Raw genomic sequence first — 20,285 nt, 5'->3', positions numbered from 1 at the left:
CTTGACAATATTGTGTTAATGGTTTCCATACATCCTGAAATTTTTTAAAATATCCCTTTTGTAACGCAGTAAACCTTTCCATTTTATATATGTGGCATAAAGAATTCCACCAAAATGTATAATTTAGTCTTTTCCAATCTTTCCAGTTTTTTTTAAACATGCTTTCTCAGTGTAGATGTTGGCTGCAACTGACTGCACTGGAATAGAGATTTATACTAGATGAGTTTTCTTCATACTCTCTGGCTAAAGAGAGCCATCTTTTGCTATTTCTTGTTTTGATTTGGCTCTTTCCTGGCCTGTCTGATATTTTCCCTGTTGTCATGGTGACAGTGATCCATGTGACAATAGTAGGGGGGAGGAATAATCCTAAATATGCCCATCCCACAGAAAACGCAGATGGTAGATATGTAGAAAGAAATTGTGGTAAATATCACTTGACAGAGATCATGAAAGAACAGCTGTAGAAAGCTTATGTGATAACACATAGTATAAACTGAGCAACTGCTGTGAAAAAGCCTTCACAGTGAATCAGTAAATGGATCTGTGTGAAATTCCTAATACATGGAGAGTAGAAAGTGTTCAAGAGGTAACGCAAAATCTGTTGCTTTCTTTTTGTTTGTTTATTTATTTATTTATTGAGCTTTTATAATATTACAGCAGCGTTACTAGATGGAAGAGTGATATGGAGGGGTGCTGGTCCCGACTTCTCCAGCTGCATGGTGAGGTTGAATGGCTGCGTGTCTTCCTGCTAAAAGGTACGTGGCCACGCAGCCGCAAAGCTTAGAAGGAACATTGCCTTATAGTGAATTCATGTACTTTGTTACCACATAACACATTTAAGAGACAAAAAAGTTGCATTATGGCTGTAAAGCACAATAACTACCCCCTTTATTTGAAGTTATTCCTGCTCATGGAGATGTCGTAAGGGTTCAACTCGTTTTATTCAGAGAAGGATTCCTATTGATGGATCTTTTTATTGAATAATCAAAAAATATCATTTTTGACGGAGTTATTTGTTCAGTGTGGTTATTTTTCTCTCTTAACAGGGTTTAAATTAGGATCCATTCAAGTTTTGAGTGTACACTGTGCCAAAATACAGACCATCACAAGAGATTCACAATCTTTTTCCCAGAAGTGCAAACTTTTTACCGGAATATACTTACTAGATACTTGAAAGAATTATATTTAACCCCCCTCTTCTATTAAACTGCGCTAGCGGTTTTTAGCGCAGAGAGCCGCGCTGAATGGCCCGCACTGCTCCCGAAGCTCACAGAGTTCCTATGAGCGTCGGGAGCAGCGCGGGCCATTCAGCATGGCTCCCCACACTAGAAACTGCTAGCGCAGTTTAATAGAAGAGGCCCTAAGTATGTAATTATTCTTCTCTGTAGAAGAGGCATTGATGGCGAAAGGTGAATGGGAAATCCCAAGAACAAGCTTAAAAAGGGGAAATATTCCTCACAGTCATGGACTACACTATGATGCAGGGAAAGCATCACTACATAATTTTAAAACAAAGTGATTCATTCTCTTATGTTCTAAAGATAGTGTCTCTTTTGTCTCAGGGCAGTTCCAAGTGTTCTCTTTCCTGATTTGGACTGTCAGTGTTCATTGTAATCTGAACTCAGCTTCTCCTTTAAACATGGGAGAAGCAACCTAATAAATGTGTCAGCTCAACAGTAGCATTACATCATGGCATACATTTGTTGGTGAGATCATTGCTTGAATATTAAATAAAGAAAAGCAATATGTTATGTTACAGCTCTAAAACAACAGAAACCACTGCCATGAAGATGACGCTCCTACAGTTTGCTAATAGCAATAGTTCAGATCGGTTCATAGACAAAACCGCTGAAGACAAAGGCGCGCGCCGACAACTGAGCGCAAGACGGAAGCGCGCGCCGAAGAAAAAGTGTTTTTAGGGGCTCCAACGAGGGGTTTTGTTGGGGAACCCCCCCACTTTACTTAATACAGATCGCGGCGGCGTTGGGGGGGGGCTTGGGGGGTTGTAACCCCCCTCATTATACTGGAAACTTAACTGTTTCCCTGTTTTTATAGGGAAAAAGTGAAGTTTTCAGTAAAATGTGAGGGGTTACAACCCCCAAACCCTCCACAATGCGGCGCGATCTGTATAAAGTAAAGTGGGGGGTTTCCCCCCCACACACACACACCCCGTTGGGGCCCTTTAAAACAGTCATTTTCTTTGGTGCGCGGCTCCGCTTTGCGCTCAGTTGTTTGCGCGCGCCTTTGTCTCGGCGCGCTTTTGACCTGACACCGTTCAGATCTATATACTGTCAAACCATGGATAGCAAGTAACTTGGTGTGCGAATGTTTTGAAAGACAAGCAAAACATTTTATTAAATTTTAACTCGATAAGCAAGCATCGTCTTGCAGTACGAGCACGTATATGCTCGCCACGTCAAGTACGCATAATAGATGCACTTCGCATCGCATCGCTGAGCGTCGCTGAACGTAATACAAGCACCCGCAGTTCAAGCGCACAACATACGCACATCTCACGCTGAGTGTGGCTGAATGTAATAAAAGCATCATGCCCAATTCACCCGCAGTTCAAGCGCATATCAGGAATGCACATCTTGCACATATCAAGAACGCACAACTCCTCTCTCTTTTCTCCCTCACGTCAGCCACAATTCTATTCTAAAGTAAAGTGCAGGTTATTTGTTTTACTGTATATATTTTTACTTTATACAGTACAGTATTTTGTATTAAAGTTTTTGGGTTGTGGAACGAATCGTCTGAGTTTCCATTATTTCCTATGGGGAAATTTGCTTTGATATACAAGTGCTTTGGATTACAAGCATGCTTCTGGAATGAATTATTCTTCCAAACCAAGGTTTTACTGTAATGTTCTTTCTATTTATTTTTTTTTCATAAAACTTTGTATTAAAATGTATACATTTCAACAAGATAACAGAAAATAAACCCAATATTAAATATTAAAAATACATAAAGACAATATTAAGAACAACATAAATATTGGTTGCAGTTGAAACAGGCCATTCAGAAAGGGTTCCCTCATTGGCATAACTTAAAAAATCAGTATAGCTTGCCGGGCCTATGTTTCAAGACAGATTTGCAAGGACATCAGGCCGCCAAGTGGTATAAATTAATATCGGAATATTTGAATAAGAGACCTAAAACAAGTTTAAAAGATATTTGGAGCTTTGAAACAAAGCAGCAGATTTCTGCTACTCAATGGCCACGGATTTGGACTTGGAGAATGAGATGTACAGTGTCAGCATCTATGAGACAAACTTGGTTTTTTCTGTTATATATAATTTTTTAGACCCCAGTTCGTTTACAAAAGTTCGATAATTCAAAGTCTAATAGATGCTGGCACTGTCATTTTGAAGTAGGGACACTGGATCCTTGTTGTTTTATTGATACTTAACTTTTGGAAGTCTATTTGGGGTAAAATTAATAGGATATTGGAGGCCTCTATTCCACTGTCGTAGACATTTTTTTGTGGGGGGACTTTATTGCAACCTAAGAGTCCAATTGATTCAAAGAAAAACAGACTGCTTCTTATTATGACCGGGGTAGCTATACAGTTAATAACAAGAAATTGGAAGAACTGGGACAGATTGAACTTTAACTTTTGGTGGGAAACTTTATGTCAATATTATAGATTTGTAAGAATAAATTCTGAACAAATGGGACATAATAAAAAAATTAAGAAAACATGGGGTCCATTACCGGAATTTGTTAAAACTGAGTAATCGAATAAGCCTTTAATTCCTAATTAACCTTTACACACATCCATAGAGGGGGGGAGAGGGAGGGGAGGAATATACTGTGTATCATTATTTGTTTGAATATAAATGCAGTTTAATACATTAATTGATTGTATATTCTTTGTATTTTGTATTTGATTGAAAATTAATAAAGAATTACAAAAAAAGAAAAGAACAACATAAATAAAAATTAGACCTAAAGTGTCACAACAATTCAATATAGTTAGTCATTTAAATTAACTAAAAAATGCCATATTTTGTTGAATTTCCTCAAGCCACCACTCCTAATTGCATATATTTTCTCATATTTACCCTACAAGCATACTGTGTTCCACCATTCATTATAATCCAATCTAGAAAAATCCTTCCAATTGGATTATATTGTTTTGATCATCATTAATAAATTCTTCAGTAATTTTGTTTTGGGACTATCTAGCGCAGATTTTAGACCAAATCCAACAACTGCTTCTTTTTAGTCAGGGGTTTCCTACCATAAGAGCTTAGGATATCTTAGTCATGTGATGGTACCTGAGCACATGGTGGAAGAGTCCTGAGCACATGGCAGAACAGTGAGCGGAGAGTGTGCTAGCAGGAAGAAGCAGAGAGAGGAGCAGAGAAGGCGGTGCTAGCAGGGGAAGAGGCGAGAGCTAACTCCGCCCACCCCTGACGTCACCAGCCAAACTCCCCCCATAAAAGGGGACGAGCCAACAGCAGAGAGTCCACAGTGCAAGGCCAGCCGAAGGGAGACTGTAGGAGCTGTGCCTAGTCCTGAGCACATGGTGGAAGAGTTCTGAGCACATGGCAGAACAGTGAGCGGAGAGTGTGCTAGCAGGAAGAAGCAGAGAGAGGAGCAGAGAAGGCGGTGCTAGCAGGGGAAGAGGCGAGAGCTAACTCCGCCCACCCCTGACGTCACCAGCCAAACTACCCCCATAAAAGGGGACGAGCCAACGGATGAGCGCCTTTGCGAAGAGCCTTGAGAAGGGCCTTGTACAAGGCCTAATCTAAACTTTTCATTCTCATATACAACCAAACACAAGGCCTAATCTAAACTTTTCATTCTCATATACAATCAAACACACTCACAAACTCTCTAGTATCTCTATCTTCCTCTTTCTCCTTGCATACTCTCTGACATCTCAACCTTTCTCTATACAGAAATAAATCTCTCTAACTTGCATACTCTCTGACATCTAAACCTTTCTCTTTACAGAAATAAATCCCTCTAACTTGGAAATGGCAGGGAGGACACGGAGTACCAAAGCTACTATCAAGATCGACACTCCAGCATCCGGAGGGACCCAGGAGATGGTCAAGGTCTGTACACAAAAGGCAGAGGGCGACATGGATCAGAGGGCAGAGGTCTCAGTGCAGACCGAGACCTTCCCCCCCCTCCCAAAGTGCACTACAGTCTCTACGCAGACAGAGGAGCTAGGAAACTTAGGCGAGGATATCTTGCAGGAACTACTGAGCCTCAGGGAGGAGGTAAAGCGCCTGAGGAGCATCAGGGATGACGAGGCCTTCATCGACGACGCCATCCTTGAACTGTCACACATCACAGAGAGAACCCACGACAGGTCCACCCTCGACACGCCCAAACCTACAGCACTAAACACAACGATTGGAGTAAAGGAGATGATTGGAAATGCTGGCCCCTGGCAACTAGTAACATCCTCTACGGGCAAGCGAAGTAAACCCACATTCTCACTCTCTTCTTCTTCTTCTTTTTCTCTTTCTCTTCAACAGGATAGCCGTTCATCAATACCACAGCTAACTCTCAGAAATAGATTTCAGATCTTACAGGATGGAACCACCGAGGAAATAGCAGAAGGGACTCATGAGGATACCCAGCTCACAACGTCAAATCCAGAGCACGCAGACCGGCCCCCTCTGAAGGAACGAAGAGTGGTAGTCATTGGTGACTCCATGCTAAGGGGCACCGAGGGACCAATTTGCTGGCCTAATTTGCAGTCAAGAGAGGTCTGCTGTCTCCCTGGAGCCAGGATCCAGGATATTACCACTAGCCTAGACAAAATTCTAAAACCTAATGATCATTTTCCCATGTTTCTCATCCATGTAGGCACAAACGACACTGCTAGGAATGCCACAGAGTACATCCCCAGAGATTTTGGAGCGCTGGGAAAGAAGTTTAAGCAGATAGGAGCACAGGTGGTCTTTTCATCAATTCTTCCAGTAAGAAACAAAGGCAGAGCTAGAGAAGAGCGTATTCAACGGACTAACGAATAGCTCCGAGAATGGTGCATAGAAATGAACTTTGGATTCCTAAACCACGGCGAGACGCTCCAGGGACTACAAGGACCAGACGGACTCCACCTAACCAGAAGAGGTAGAAATGTATTTGGACATCGATTGGCCCGCCTACTCCATAGGGCTTTAAACTAGGTAAGTTGGGGGAGGGTACATACTTATATCCTAGAGCAGTAAGAAACCACCCTGAGGAGGCAAGTCACACTCACACTACCAAGTCTAAGGTAAGTACCAATGATATCCACAATAATTCAGGGAGAAATATCACTGATAATTTAGGAGCCACACTAGCTCGTAAAGGAATCTCTTCACAGATATGGAGGGCTATGTATGTTAATGCACACAGCTTGGGCAATAAAATTCTAGCATTAGAGACTGAGATAACAAACGCCGATCTTGACGTGATAGCGATATCCGAAACCTGGTTCACGGAATCGCATGGGTGGGATATGGTTATACCAGGGTACAACCTACTTCGTTGCGACCGAGAGGGTAAATTGGGAGGAAGAGTAGCGCTATACACTAAGGAGAGCATCAAAACCACCAGAGTCACAGATGTTAGATACACCGGGGAATCCTTCTGGGTGAACCTGGCCAGAGGGAATGAAAAATGCCTATTCCTTGGGGTGATATATAGACCTCCCAGGCAACAGGAGGACAAAGAATGGAATTAATCGAGGACATAGTGAACATCACACTGCGCGGGGACACAGTAATGCTAGGAGACTTCAACATGCCAGATGCAGATTGGAACACACTCTCCGCGACTACGGGTAGCAGCAAAAGAATATTAACCTCCATAAAGGGTGCACGTCTCAAGCACTGGAGCTCACCAGGGACCAGGCGTTACTAGACCTAGTTCTCACCAACAGAGATAGCATCACGGAAGTCTCAGTAGGAGACACACTGGCCTCCAGCGACCATAATATGGTATGGCTCAACCTCAAGAAAGGTTTCCCTAAGACAAACACAGCAACAAGGGTTCTCAACTTTAGAGGCACAGACTTCAGCTGCATGGGAGATTTTGTTCATCAGGAGCTACATAAACAAGCAATATCTGACAATGTGGAGGATATGTGGTCGTCTCTGAAGTCCATCCTACACGAAGCAACAGACCGATACATAAAGACAGTAAGTAAACGCAGGAGAAACAAAAGACCCCAATGGTTCAGTAAAGAAATTTCAGACCTAGTTAAACAGAAAAAAGACGCATTTATCACCTACAAACATTTAGGCAGAGATGGGGCGAAAGAGGACTATCTAGACAGATCTAAAGCTGTCAAAACAGCAGTCAGAGAAGCCAAACTCCGAATGGAGGAAGAGCTAGCACGGAAAATTAAGAAAGGGGATAAATCTTTCTTCAGCTATATTAGTGACAGGAAAAGAAACAAAGATGGGATAGTACTCCTGAAGCAATCGGACGGTAACTTTGCGGAATCAGATTCTGAGAAGGCAGAACTACTAAACAAATACTTCTGTTCAGTGTTTACCCGCGAAGTGCCGGGAGCTGGTCCACAGCTGCAGACGGGAGATAACCAGAAAGACCCATTTCAAGATTTTGAATTTACGCCCAGTAGCGTCTATGACGAACTATCAAGACTCAAGGTAAACAAAGCCATGGGACCGGATAACCTACACCCCAGAATGCTCAGGGAGTTAAGGGAAGTCCTGGCAGAACCATTATCTGTTCTTTTCAATCTTTCCCTAAGCACAGGAAGGGTCCCCTTGGACTGGAAAACCGCCAACGTAATCCCACTCCACAAAAAGGGCTGCAGGACAGAGACAGCAAACTACAGACCAGTGAGTCTCACGTCTATAGTGTATAAACTCATGGAAACACTGATCAAACAGAATCTTGACACAATCCTAGACGAAGAAAAACTGCGTGATCCACACCAACACGGGTTCACCCAGGGCAGATCCTGCCAATCTAATCTGATTAGCTTTTTTGACTGGGTTACTAGACAACTGGACGCCGGAGAGTCACTGGACATGGTATATTTGGACTTCAGTAAAGCATTTGATAGCGTCCCTCATCGAAGATTACTGAACAAGCTGAAATCGATAGGATTAGGAGACACTCTAACTACATGGGTTGGGGATTGGCTGAGCGGTAGACTTCAGAAGGTGGTGGTGAACGGTACCCCATCCGAAGCATCGAACATGATCAGTGGAGTGCCGCAGGGCTCGGTCCTGGGCCAGATTCTTTTAAACTTATTCATAAGAGATATGACGCAAGGACTTAGAGGAAGGGTATCACTGTTCGCTGACGACGCCAAACTTTGCAACATAGTAGGCAAAAGCTTATTACCTGATAATATGACACACGACCTACTGTTGCTGGAACAATGGTCAACTACTTGGCAGCTAGGCTTCAATGCTAAAAAATGCAAGATAATGCATCTGGGTAAGAGAAACCCACGTAGAACTTATGTACTAAATGGTGAGACCTTGGTTAGGACCACGGCGGAACGCGACCTAGGGGTGATCATTAGTGAGGACATGAAGGTTGCCAATCAAGTGGAGAAGGCTTCCTCCAGGGCAAGACAAATGATGGGGTGTATCCGCAGAGGTTTTGTCAGCAGGAGACCTGAAGTTATGATGCCGTTGTACAGAGCCATGGTGAGGCCTCACTTGGAGTACTGTGTTCAGTTTTGGAGACCACACTACCGAAAGGACGTGCTGAGGATCGAGTCGGTTCAGCGAACGGCCACCAGGATGGTCTTGGGGCTCAAGGATCTCACGTATGAAGAAAGATTTAAAAAATTGCGGCTGTACTCACTTGAGGAAAGAAGAGAACGGGGAGATATGATTGAAATATATAAGTACATCACGGGACACATCGAGTCAGAAGATGATATCTTCTGGCTCATGGGACCCTCGACCACCAGAGGGCATCCGCTGAAAATCAGGGGAGGGAAGTTTCATGGCGACTCCAGGAAGTACTTCTTCACCGAAAGAGTAGTGGATCATTGGAACAGACTCCCACTCCAGGTGATAAAGGCCAGCAGCGTGACGGATTTTAAGAGAAAATGGGATACTCACGTGGGATCTTTAAGGGAGTAAATTCAGGGGAGGGGATACTTGGAATGGGCAGACTTTGTGGGCTATAGCCCTTTTCTGCTGCTTTTTTCTATGTTTCTATGTTTCTATCACTAAGCTATGATATCACAGGGCATTCAGAGACACCTGATTAGAAGCTGCTGAGCTCAATGAGTACAAGTCCTATGCTCATCTTCTAGAGGTTATGGATTCAAATCCCAAACAACTCTCCCCAGCATATGTTCCTATTTCAATTGTGGCATTCTACCTTGCAGGTGCACCTTGATGATCTCACAATGAGGTCAGCATTGTGCAGCTGCACACTTCCATTTGCAATGAACTAGAAGCCATGCTAAGGTCTGTATCTCTTTTTTCTCTTTTTAAACTTTTGCAAATGAAGTTATCTATGCAATATACAAATTCTTTTCAGGTGGTTTGCTTGCTGAATGTACATGTTTCAAGAATCAGCTGATTGGAGCACTGTTTAGTGAGAAAAAAGGGTTGGGTTTTTTTTAGCAAGAAGCTGTAATTAGCAAATAACATTGCTGTTTGGCCAGAAAACTAGTAGCTTTAGCATGCAATATGTTTGTATTGATGTGCTCTGTTTATGTGGTGGCTTCTTAAATGTATTTTGAACTAAATAAAGGAAAAATAAAATCCCTAAATTCTATTTACAAGATTGCACTAGAAGCATCCAAAGTTCGCCTAAGTCCTGTCCAAAGAACTCACGTCTATCAAACTTTCATCTATCTAAAGCCCAAACTATGCTCAAAGGTATATTTCCTTACAATGCCTATAAGACCTAGGGCTCCTTTTTCTAAGCTGCGCTAGCGGTTTTAGCATATGCTTAGTGAGCGCTAGATGCGAACACCTCCATTGAGCTGGTGTTAGTTTTTCTGCGTAACGTGGGGGTTAGCATGGGCTAATCTGCAGCACGTGCTAAAAACGCTACTGTAGCATAGTAAAAGGAGCCCTATTGCTATGCAGCTTGTTAGCTTCCTCTGTAGCACACTGGTTAATGCTATAGCCTTCTACACTGATATCCCTAGTTCAAATCCAATTCAGTACCTTTGACAGAAAATAAATGAAAACATTAAACAGATTTTTTTTAATGGTATGGTGCCAACATTTTACAATAATAATAAAAAATAGTATAAATTCGCCATTCTAATAATGTCAGAATTATAACATTAAGTATACTGGTTGGATGTCTAACTCTCACCTAAAAAAAAAACCGATTCTGTAAAGGACGTCTAAAAACCTGAACGTCCACACCTGATGATGAGCACCGCTCAGCGTTCCTAGGTGAGATTCTGCAAAGTGCACCTAATGAGGACATCCAAATTCTGCCCAAATGTAGACACACTTTGCAGAATCAGGACCTTTGTGTGTGTGGGGGGGGGGGGGGGGAGTGGCCTAGTCTTGCAAAGGACATCAAGCTAGAAAAAGGGGTGTCCAAGTTTATTTTACTTTTATTTATTATTTATATACCACTTATATCCTAAGTAGTTTACATTCAGGCACTTTATCATATTTCCCTATTTGTCCCGGTGGGCTCAAACTTTATCTAGTGTTCCTGGGGCAATGAGGGGATTAAGTGACTTGCCCAGGGTCACAAGGAACAGTGAGGGATCTGAACCCACAGCCTCAGGTTGTTGAGGCTGAGGCTGTAGCTCTAACCCCTGCACCACACACTCCCACATTTATAATTTATAATTAGCAAAACATTTTACAAAAGGATAGTTATATGTATTCTCTTTAGTAAAATACCTATAAATCTGCAGGAAATACTTGTGAATTTGATGGCATACATGGAATTAACAACAATGTATAAAAAGAGCATCACCACATAGGGTTTTCCACCTGTAAATATATTTACAGATTTCATAAAAGAGGATAACCAAGAAGAACTAGTTAAGGAAAAAGCAATGTTGCTCACCTGTAACAGTTTTTTTTTTTGGGGGGGAGTTTCTGCAGACTAGTGCTGCTTGATTCGCTGATTCAAATCGATTCTCTGATTCACCTCAGTAAATAGATTTATTGTCCACAAAAATCCTTTTTGAAAAGCCTGCTCTAAATTAAGTTGGGCAGGAGGAAATCCGTGCACGCATGGATTTCTTCCTGCCTGATGAGAACAGGTAGGGGGTGGTAGGGCTAGGGCAGGATTGGGGGCGTGGATGGGTGGAACTGGGCAGGCCTGGGAGGGGGTCTAGGGGTCCAGATTTTACTATAGTAAAATCTGGCAACCCTAACTAGAGGTAGATGAGAGAATATCCTGTGTTAAGCTCTATAGGGCGGTGTCCTTTTTATTTATTTATTTATTTTATTTTATTTTATTTATTCAATTTTCTATACCATTCTCCCAAGGGAGCTCAGAACGGTTTATATTAATTTATTCAGGTACTCAAGCATTTTTCCCTCTCTGTCTCGGTGGGCTCACAATCTCTCGCCCTCCCTTACCCCTGGTCTGGCATCTCTGTCTCCACCACTAATTAGTAAATTTGGCACAAGTTTTTCATTTGATAGACTTTAAAAACTCAGACACTAATATTTTTGAGTTTTCAATAACACTTGTCTTAGTTTGCATTTTACCTTGACAAATTAGCACTTTCAAATAATTATTGGAGAGGGCATGTGAAATCTAATCTGAATTATCCAGAATTCTGTGCTATGTTATTTTACACCTTAAAGTATGGAGCCTGACTTCCAACACTGATATTCAAACAGTCCATTCAACAGTTTGCGGTTGAATGCTTCCCTAAATACAACCAGCAATATGGCATGCCCATGACAGAACCACATAAAACAAGACTCAGGGCAAGCCATTGTTTGAAGTTCTAAAGCAGGCATTAAAACTTAACACTACAGAAAAAAGGAGAAAGAAAATGTGCTTCTGGCAAAGCCTGGAGCTGGTTTGTAAGCCTCTTCTATCTGCATTCATGAATGATGACTGACCTCTTTCCTTTTCTAGGGCACACATGTGAGTGTCCATCATTATGACAAACTCTGAAATCATCCTAGCACAAGATCCTAGGCTTATATCTACCAGGGCCCAGCTCCAATAATAGTCCTACCAGCCAGCAGTATAAAGCAGGGAGAAAATGATTAGAACCCATTTCTGGAGCAGTATTACCGTAGATCATTTCTGAAGCAATCCAATGCATGGCCAAGCACCCACAGCTAGTAAAGACAAGAATGCTTCTTTCCTTTTCTATTCCCAAAACATTCTAAGAGCCAGATTCAGTATAGGGTTCCTACATTAGGCATGGCTAAGTACGTTAATCGAGAATGCCTAGCAACACCTAACTTCAAAGAATCCATGTTCAACATTTTTTTAATTGGCGTTAGTGACATTTCTAGTATATTTGATACCTGAGGACAATCATTTTTAACACCCCCTCCTCTATATATAAAATATATTTTTAGTAATACTCCATGAGTCACAGAACGAGGATGCACTTAGGAAAAGGCAGCATCTTAAACACTGCAATGAGCACTAGAATATCAATGCACTAACTGTAAAACTAAAAAAAAAAGCCAGATTAATACAGATCAATCCTGCACAGTCAATGCTAAGAGAAAACCAAGTTACCTAATTCCAGAATGGAAATTGTTTGGCCAGTCCTGGTTTTGAATTACATCACAAAGCAGTTTGGGATGTGTAGCTGCCCATTAAAACGAATCCCACAATGCACCGTAATGGACTGGTCAGAAATCCAGGACTGTCCCAAAATTTCCAGCTTGCAATTGGGTAGCTTGACATCTCTGTAAATACTGGGAAAGCCTTCAAAATTTAATACATAGGATTAATACCTTGGCACACCTGAATAAATGAGCCCCCCAAAATACAAATTATGTATTCTGGAGATCGACAAAGGCAAATATTATATCTTTGAGCTATATATACCCTTGATAGGGTGGTTTGGTCTGAAATGATTGATTTACATTAACATATTTGTGTTTTTTCATTTTTGCAAGAGTAAAAATAATTGAATGGGATGTAAATCCAAGCAATTTGGAAAAACAACATAAACATGGAATATTGCTACTCCTTGGGTTTTGGCCAGGTATTAGGGACCTGGATTGATCAGCATGAGAACAGGCTACTGAGATTGATGGACCACTGGTCTGACCCAGTAAGGCTATTCTTATGTTCTTTCAGAATTTTTTTTCAAAAATTTTTTCAAGATTATTATTTTTTCAAGTTTTATTAGGATTTTATATACCACCTATCAAGGTTATCTAAGTGGTTTTACAATCAGGTACTTGAGTATTTTCCCTATCTGTCCCGGTGGGCTCACAATATATCTAACGTACCTGGGGCTATGGAAGATTATTAGGTGATTACTAATATGCACAATTTGGTGGAATCATGCCATTGTTCTACAATGGAGCCAATTTTGGTTTTGATACAGTGGGTTTGCAGTACATCAAAATATACACAGCAGCTGTTCATATATGGCTACTTAACACTCTTCACTATATCAGCAAGGTTGCAGACATGCCTTTTGGCATGATTCTCAAGGTGACATAACATAGTAACAGAATTTGTCAGCATATAAGGACTTCTTGTTCAGCTAAGTCTTGCCAGTTGTCCCTGCCCATGTTGTCACCACAATCTATGTCCTCTGTACCTCTCCTAAATGTTCCCTGAATTCTGTAAGCATTGTTCTTCATACCATATCCACTATTTAAATTTAGATTTATTAGAATCTGCCTTTACCAAGGTGGAGTACAAAAACATACATAATCATAAAAAGACAAGTAATTAGTATAACAAAAAAAATGCACAATATATAAATACTAAATTCTTCCAAATTCTTTCAATTTGTGACTAACCTTTCATTAAAGTATGATTCTCTGACATTTCCTTTGAGCTTCTGTCCATAGCCTTGCCCACAGTCCACTCAGATTCTGTCCATGTTTTCACCACCACGGATGCAGTAATGCGGGTGAAGCTTGCCCTCTGTGCTGGACATCTGATTTCTCCTTTCCAATCTAGGCCTAGGGTTGATATGGAAGTCAGTAAAATTTTATTCCTAAGCAGCCACTGTAAATTCGCTAAGATATGCAATACCAATTTATAGCAACTTCCTATAAAGTTTGAGATTATCCTCAAAGTGGACTAGCTTCCCCTCGTGTGCAGTCACAGACCACGAGATTCAGGGCACAGCTTTAAGCTATCTATCCTTGGCTCAAAGAAAAAAAAAAATCTCCAAAACATAATCACACTGTCCCTGCCCCTGAAGACTGACCAGGATACTTATGCTGAAATCAGCAATTCAGTCTCTGGAAGCTTAGCTGCAATCCTTGGCCAGTGAGGGCCTCACTGGTCCTAGGGATTCTCCTTACAGTTCAGTTCTAATCCAAACTTTCAGCAAAACACAAATAAAAATCCTCTCAGTAGCTACTGCTACTCTCTCACCCCTTGTTTCCTCAAGAGGAGACAAAGGGGAGGAAGATCACAATCTGTAATTCTTCAATTTTCATGACCTTCCCATTACGGTACTTTCCTGGGCTGGCAACAAACAACATACCCCCCAAAAAAACAGTAGCAAAACCAACTCAGTTTAGCTTCCTGAGAGCCAGTTCTTTATAAATTTATATCCATAGCTTCTGATACAGATTGAAGCAGCAAGGCCACAGTATCCATTGGCTCTGGGTTAGGGAGAACTTCTGTTTCCATGGGCAGTGGTTACTCTCTGTCTCCTGCCTCTCTCCAAGACCATTTTCAGGAGGCTATATAGTGTTGGTAATTTTGCTTTGCTTATTGGTGTCCTTGAGTTTACACCCCCTTTATAATTAACTGAAATAAAAGAGAATTCAGCAAAATGTATACCCCTATGTGAACAATTAAAGCTACTACATATAGCAGTTCTTGTTTAATATCAATTTATTGCTGACAAATAATAATTCATGCTGAAAGAAGAGCACGTCAATAGAAACACACTTGTTACCAAGTTTTGCCTGATGGTTAGAGCAGCAAGTTAAGAACCAGAGAAGCCAGAATTCAAATCCCTTCGCAGCTCCTTGTGATTCTGGCCGAGGCACTTAACTTTCCATTGCTTCAGGTCCAAACTTATGATTGTAAGCCCTCTGAGGACAGAAAAATACATAGTGTATCTGAATATAAAATTACCTTGAACTACTGAGAAAATGCATGAGCTAAATCCATATCCCTTTCTTTCCAATAAGTGCAATCAGTCCTTTTGAACAGATACACTTTTCCAAGGCTAGAGACTAGTACATCTGATGTTTCATCACTCAACTGCTTCTTTGTCCTTCCAGCTAATCATTGAACCTCATGCACTGGCATGAATGCCAGTCTATCATTTAGTTCCATAAGCATTATGTTTCCTGATTGCATCATGTTTCTTTTTAAAACTCTGTGCTTGTATCTCTGCAGGCTTTGTTTTTATTAGAGCCCTTCTATGCTAGTTCTAGTTTCATGAACTTTCAGGAAAAAGCACCACTCCAATTAGTCTTTTATCTAGAACTGGGCTCTTTCCAGGCAAGTCATAAGGAAGTGTAAAATCTAGATGACAAAGTTGTACTCCATGGAAAACAGAAAAATTCAAAAAGCATTCTTTATCTCCAGCACTTTTCTGTGCAAGAGAAAACGCATTTGCTATTCTTATGTCTCTGACCCTCTTCCAAATAATTTCTTGAGAGTACTGTGTGCCAGCAGTGCATGCTGAGTGCGTGTTCATGTGGGAGGGAGAGTATGTGTGAAATATTTTTGAGTAGTATGTGACAATGGTTTGGGGAGGAAGTTTGGAATAATTTTGTGACTAGTAGATTATGTGTATTTTGGAGAGCTGATATGGAAGACATATGTATGCATTATTTGTGTGTAAGATAATGAGCATGTAGGAATTTGGAGATGGGTAAAAGGATTGTGAGTATATTGTGGTGTTTGCAGAGGATGGATGCATTTGTGTGTTTCTATATGTGGATATTTTATGAGTGTTATGTATAGATAATGCATTGGTAAATGGGTATTCTGTAACGTGGAACTTGAAGCATGTCTGGGGGTATTTTGAGGAGGCAGATTGATATTATAGTTAATTCATACAGGAGTGATATATAGATGATATATGCATATGGGGGAGTGTTCATATGTGTGATTTTTATATTTTATATACAGTATGTTGTTATAATTCAAAAGAAAAGCAGGACCAGGTTCTATTCCTAGAAGTAGCCCTGGAGGTCTTGACCATAAATCCCCATGGGTAACACCAGATAGGTAGTGTCCCAGGGTGAGGAAGTAATCCTCATGGAGACAGAGGTAATTGGGGAACACAAGATAGGTCCTGGAGGTATAGCATGGGCTTTTGCAGAAATACTGAGGAGTGGCATTGGCAGCCAGGGGGGTGCTGTGGCATGCTGTAGTGGAATGGATAGTGTGCAAGAAACATTTTGAATATGTTATAGATTTTTTTCTACATATAAGATACCTACTTTTCATATGATTCTGGGTAAATCTAGCTAGTAATGCACATGTAATAAATAAGGCCACGCCCAATTAGAAGCCTATGAAAAGTTTTGGATAAAACAGAGATATAAAACTTGAATATGGATTGCAGCAAAGGCCAGAAAAAAACTAGAGATAAACAGGAAAACACTAGGAGCTCCTTTTACTAAGCTGTGATAGTGGTTTTAGCGTGCACACTAGACCTTAACGCCAGCATTGAGCTGTCATTAGTTCTAGCCATGTAGCACAGGTTTAGTGCGTGCTAAAATCCTGCATGCACTAAAAACGCTATCGCAGCTTAGTAAAAGGAACCCCAGGGGTTATTAGGAAGGAAAAGTATAATCATATTTTCTTTATGTACTTTTCTGGATTAAGCAAGGCCATGGGGGACATTAGATATCTCTAGCTCGCTCTCTCTCTTCAGTATTCTTTGTTTCTTTGTCTAAAACATATTTTAGTTTCCCGCTTAAAAAAGCCTAGGTTTTCTGGTGTCTTTTGTGTGGACTGCCATACCCAGGGGAATAGGAGAAACCTCATGGCCTGAGTAAATAAGAAAGCCTAAAGTTCTAAAATATGCTCTAAAGAATTATTGAATAGGACTGAAATATGACATGTGTCTGTGAGTGACTGTATGGGATCCCATATGTATGTGTGATTGGATGGATGTTGTAGCCACACCGCTGTTCCGGACTGGAACTCAATAGCACCTCTAGTGGCTACAGCAAGTAAGCACAACAGTGTATGACCCGGCCTGGAGTCACCCTGCAGGAATGGACTGACACACTAGTGGAACTTACAATAATCCCAAAAATAAACTAACAGTATAACTAACATGCCAGGGAAAGTTGTGAAACAAAGACCATTCCGGTTACTGGAGGTCAAAAGTCAGAGAAATGAAACTGGGCATCATAGAGAAATCTTGTTGTAGCCCTTGGTCTAGTCCTATTGTACTTGCTCCCAAAATGAATGGATCCCAGAGGTTTTGAATCGATTTCCATCAGATCAATACCGTAACTTTTCTAGCCTTGCCTAGGAAAACTTTTCAGAAGCTGTTTATGCAGATGTCACCCGTTGCTGATAGCATAAGTCAGGGGTGTCCAATGTCGGTCCTTGAGGGTCGCAATCCAGTCGGGTTTTTAGGATTTCCCCAATGAATATGCATTGAAAGCAGTGCATGTATATAGATCTCATGCATATTTATTGGGGAAATCCTGAAAACCCGACTGGATTGCGGCCCTCGAGGACCGACATTGGACACCCCTGGCATAAGTAGTTTCAAATAATGGCCTGCTTCCATTTTCTGTGAATAACAAGTCTTCAGTAAACCAGTGTAAACCAGAGGGAAAGTTTTACTTTCTGTGTAATTCCAACTCCTTCAGTAGCACTGAATTCCAAAATAGTCAGAAGAGGCACTTGTACCAGAAATAATTTCTCAAAGCTTTATACATTGTAAGGTACTGCCTTACACTCTGCCATGAGGAAAAGAATGTGCGATGTCTGCCAGTGGAAACATCTGCGCTGTTAAGCAGGAGACTGCTACCTTCCAATAAATGTTTTCCATTTAGTGAAACAGGAGACCAAGGAAGGTCTGAGGCTTCACACCACTCCCAGAAAACCACATAAAAACAATTTAGTAGAATGGTAATATGGTAGACTACTTGTGCTTTTGCATGGAAAATGAAACATAAATAAGTAATAGCAAGAAAAGATTTGGAACTAAGAAGGTATAGGGTAGGGCTAGATTTAAAATAAGTTATATTTTATATAAACAATTTTTAATAAAAGCTATGCAGAACAGGTAATACTATCATCAAAATATAATACTATAAGAAGAATCTACTATGAGAAGGTGTCAGTGTATCTTGCTGAATTGATGTTACTTTATATGCCTAGAAGAGCATTATGATCTGGAAGATCCTATGTTGTCACAAGCTTTCTAGGAATTCATCAAGTGTATTCTTCTTTTTAATTGCAACCTAATGGAATGATCTTCCCAGGGTGCTCTACTTAAAGCTTACTAGTTTATTGATGCTTTCAGACCACAGTTCTATGGGGAACAGACTGTTCATCCTTGAACTTACCTGAAGATATACATACAGAAACAGGCTTTCATACAACTACATTATTTATTTTCCAGTTGGGTTGGTCCTAGTCTCTCTCTACCTTTCTCTTAGTTCCTTTTTTAATATCTCATTTCCATTTTTTCTTCATCCTTCCTGTCTTCCTTCCCTACATCTGTCTCTGACAATGACACCGATCCTTTTGTTTCATCGCCACATAAATACACCTTAATTCTCTTATCAACCCAGCCTCATCTACTTCCCCATCATTCATATTCTACCTCCAGTCCTTTTCTTAAGCCTTACCCTATTATTTCCCCATTTCCATTCTCTTTCACTTCCTGCAAAGGCCTGTCCCCCTGCCCTTGTCTATTATCTTCTTAAAAGTCTTCTGCATATTTACCCCTTTTCTCTACCATCCAATTCTCCTGCCTTCCCCTCACATCCCCTCTCTCTGCCCACTTACTTATCCAGAATTCATTTTCCTTTTCTTGTTCTTGCCTCCAGTACCCATCCTTCTGCTCCTCCATCTCTACTACATATGTTTTTGTTTTCTCCCTTCGCCCCACAATTATTGTCCTCCTCCTTTTCCTACTGCCACTGACCAGCTTCTGTCCCCTTCTCCCAGGTCAATCACTGTGTCAATCTCCTCCCAGCCTTAGCATCAAACCCTCCTCCATTCTATGCAACCCATAAACCTCCATGTCTTTCTGTTCCTCCCCTTCCCCCAATACTAGCATTTCCCCTTTGTGATCCTATTCCCTCCTTCCCCTTGTTCAACTTCTCCCTTCACTCTTCCCTTCCTCTCAGACCACCCTTTTCACCTGGAGCCAGCATCTCTCCACCTCTCTTCCTGCGCTCTTGTCCCCTCTCTCCCTCTTTCCCCATTCCTCTTGCCCCTTCCTTAGGAATCTAGCGTGTTCCTTTCTTTCCATCCTGTACATTTCCCCCCAGTTCCAGAATTTTCCCATCCTTATCTTTCTCTCACAGGTCCTGACATCTCTTCCTCTCCTGCTAAAATGCCACGTGCGCTAGCCGCTACTGCCTTCTCTTGAGCAGGCGGTAGTTTTTTGGCTATAGCACGTGCTAATTTTGTGGGTGCGCTAAAAACGCTAGCGCACCTTCGTAAAAGGAGCCCATAAAGTGCCACAGGTTTCTGTGATACTTTGTGTGTCTAAGTGGTTTGAAAATGAACCCCTTCGTCTCCAAGTATTAATAAAAGATCCCAGGCCTTTTCTGCCTTTTCATAGACTCTGTGGTTGATTACAGAGGACCTCACTGTTGTGGGGGTGGATTTCTCAGTGATCACCTTACCCCTTGAAGGCAGGGCAGGATTAATTCATCGAGGGCCCCTAGGCACACATGATCTGGAAACTCTCATTCTCCCTCCTCCCAACTCTCTTCTGCAGTTAGACATCTTTTACTTCTTCCTTATGCAGTCCAGTATTCAGGGCCGCCATCAGGGCAATACTACCAGTCCTGCATTCAGGGGCCCGGAGCTGACAGGGGGCCCGGGCCAGTAGCGTACCTAGGGGGGGGCGGTGCGCAGGAGAGAGAGCTGAATGGGGACGATGGGGGACCCACGGGGTTAAATATAACTCAAGTCGCAAGGCTCGTCTTCTACTCCGACTGCCCTGCCGCTCACACAGCCGATCGGAAGTCTTCCCCGATGTCAGCGCTGAAGTCGGG

At 41.6% G+C, this 20,285-nt stretch overlaps 2 protein-coding genes across 4 annotated transcripts in view; one reads left to right on the top strand and one right to left on the bottom strand.

The window, feature by feature from the left end:
• TMEM273 (transmembrane protein 273) overlaps positions 1-15,339 on the bottom strand; it is an 88,399-nt gene extending 73,060 nt beyond the window's left edge. For all 3 annotated transcript variants that reach the window (XM_033942303.1, XM_033942305.1, XM_033942302.1), the window contains exons 1-2: positions 15,202-15,339; positions 13,902-14,066 (exon numbers count right to left, since the gene is read on the bottom strand). The gene's annotated coding sequence lies outside the window, so the exon portion shown is untranslated. The remainder of the gene's footprint in view (positions 1-13,901; positions 14,067-15,201) is intronic.
• The window catches only part of C4H10orf71 (chromosome 4 C10orf71 homolog), an 86,528-nt gene continuing 66,912 nt past the window's right edge, over positions 670-20,285 (top strand). The window contains exon 1 of the mRNA XM_033942300.1: positions 670-755. The gene's annotated coding sequence lies outside the window, so the exon portion shown is untranslated. The remainder of the gene's footprint in view (positions 756-20,285) is intronic.

The sequence above is a fragment of the Geotrypetes seraphini genome, chromosome 4 (assembly GCF_902459505.1).
Source record: "Geotrypetes seraphini chromosome 4, aGeoSer1.1, whole genome shotgun sequence".
NCBI lineage: Eukaryota > Metazoa > Chordata > Amphibia > Gymnophiona > Dermophiidae > Geotrypetes > Geotrypetes seraphini.
The sequence above is the reverse complement of the archived record's forward strand: the minus strand, read 5'-3'. Positions and strand labels throughout refer to the sequence as shown.